Source organism: Podarcis muralis, unplaced genomic scaffold (genome assembly GCF_964188315.1).
Source record: "Podarcis muralis unplaced genomic scaffold, rPodMur119.hap1.1 HAP1_SCAFFOLD_142, whole genome shotgun sequence".
NCBI lineage: Eukaryota > Metazoa > Chordata > Lepidosauria > Squamata > Lacertidae > Podarcis > Podarcis muralis.
This window is the reverse complement of record NW_027554767.1, coordinates 17501-20000: the sequence shown is the minus strand read 5'-3', so window position 1 is coordinate 20000 and position 2500 is coordinate 17501.

Here is a 2500-nt window from a genome sequence, read left to right as displayed (position 1 = left end):
GAGAGAAATTTTGTGCCCTTCTGTCTCTCTCTCCTCTCCCGCAAACGACTTTTTGTCTTTGTGTGTGCGTTTGTGTGTGTGTTTTTTTTTTGTGTGTGTGTGTGTGTGTGTGTGTGTGTGTGAGAGAGAGAGAGAGAGAGAGAGAGAGAGAGACGAGAGACAGAGAGATTTGGTTTCTGCCTGCCTGCCTCTGCGCGCTCTCTCTCTCTCTCTCTCTCTCTCTCTCTCTCTCTCTCTCTCTCTCTCTCGTCTTTCTCTCTCGTCTCTCTCTCTCCCTCTCCCTCTTTCCCTCCCTCCCCCCCCCCACAATCAAGTGTGTGTGAGAGCGCACGAGTGATTTGGTGCTTGTCTTTCTGTATCCCTGTGTCTCTGCATGCTCCCCCTCCCACAAAGGAACGCCCGCCCGCCAAGACTTTTCTCCCTTGCCGTCCCTGCAAGGACGGACGCACGCACGCATGAACGCACGCCCTCACCCGTCCCCTCCATCGCCTACCTGCTGCACTGCCGCCAAGCGGCGGTCTACAAAGTCACCGAGTTCTACGGTAGCTGTCGCCACGAACCCCACCCACCCTTGGCGATGTCGTCGGGTTACAGCGACCACGTAGACCTGGAGGCTACATAGGGGGGGGGCGCGCGCGCGGGCCGGTAGACCGGGAAGTCCTACGCCCTCCACAGTAGACCGGCAAGACGCAGCCTCTCCGGCGGGTAGACCGGGGCCCCGGCGAGTAGATTGTCCGACCGGGAAGCCCCCACGGCCGCGGAGGTAGACCGGCACACTCCAGCCGTCGGGGCCGGTAGACCGGAGGGGAGCCGACGGCCGGGAGACCGGGCAATGGCGCCAGCCCCTCCGGCCGGGAGACCGTGCTTCCCGAGGTCCGGCGCCCAGTAGACCGGCCAGCGGTTGCGTGCCGTTCGCCAGGTAGACCGGGAAGCCGCCAGATCTCGGGAGGAAGACTGGCAAGCCCCAGCCTTCCCGGCCGGTAGACCGGAGGGGAGCCGAGGGCCGGGAGACCGGGCAACGCCGCCAGCCCCTCAGGCCGGTAGACCGGGCTCACCGAGGTCCGGCGCCCAGTAGACCGGCCAGCGGTTCTGCGCCGTGCTCCAGGTAGTCCGGCAGAGCCGCGCTTTCGGGTGGGTAGACCGGGAAGCCGCATGTTCTCTGAGGAAGACAGGCAAGACCCGGCCTGCCTGGCTGGTAGACCGGAGGGGAGACGAGGGCCAGGAGGCCGGGCAACGCCGCTGGCTCCTCTGGCGGGTAGACAGGGCTTCCCGAGGCCCGGGGCCCAGTAGACCGGCCAGCCGTTCAGTGCCGTGCGCCAGGTGGTCCGGCAGAGCCTCTCTTTCCGGGGGGTAGACCGGGAAGCCCCGGCCAGCTCGGAGGAAGACCGGCAAACCCAAGCCTTCCCGGACGGTAGACCGGAGGGGAGCCGAGGGCCGGGAGACCGGGCAACGCCGTCTGCCCCTCCGGCGGGTCGACCGGGAAGCTTCCCTTCCTCGGAGGTAGACCGGCAGGACCCAGTCTCCACGGCCAGCAGAGCCCAGGGCCGGGAGACCGGGCACCGCTGCCAGCCCCGGGCCAGACCTTCGGTCGGTAGACCGGGAGGCCCCCTTGTTCTCGGAAGGGGCCCGGCAAGGCCCAGCCTCCGCAGTCGGCAGACCGGGGGTGACTCTGTTCGCAGGCCCGGCCGCCCACGGGAGGACCGGGCCCCTCGCGAGTAGACCGGGCGGTCGGCGGGCCTCCGGCAGGGTAGACCGGGGAGGACCGGGAAGCCCCAGCCGCCTCGGCCGGGCGGAGAACGGGGGGACCGGCGGCGGACAGACCTCCCAGCGGTAGACCGGGAAAGCTTTCCGTCCTCTGAAGGGGACCGCCACGTCCCAGCTTCCCTGGCCAGCTCCTCCGGCGGGGAGCTAGATCCGGCCGCCCCCCCCCCCGGAAAACGGCCAGCGCTTCCCCTCCTTCCGCCGGGAAGACCGGCCCACCCGCCCCCGCTTGCCGGCCGGTAGACCGGGGCCACCGGCAACCTCGCCCCTGGACCGGGCAGGGGCCGGACCCACACAGACGCCTGTCCGGAAGCCTGCCCTTCCCCGGCCTTCGCACCCTCCGCCAACCGCTCTCGCCTCGCCTCCGTCCGCCTCCCTTTTCGGAGGTAGACCGGCAAGCCCCAGTCTCCCCGGCCCCGGCTAGTAGACCGGGCAGCGGTACCAGTCCGGCCGTCAGGTGGACCGGCACTTCCCAGCCCCAAGCAGGGGAGACCGGGAAGCCGTCTGTCCTCGAGGTAGAGCTGGAAGCCCCAGCCCGGCAGGCAGGCAGGCAGGCAGGCAGGCAGGCGTGAGCGTGGACGCGAGGAGCCCACCGGGCCTCCGTCGGGACGACCGGGAAGTCTCCCTTCCTCGGAGGTAGACCGGCAAGACCCAGCCACCCCGGCCGGCAGACTGGAGGGGAGCCCAGGGCCGGGAGACCGGGGTGACCGTGGACGCGAGAAGCAGACTGGGCCTTCGC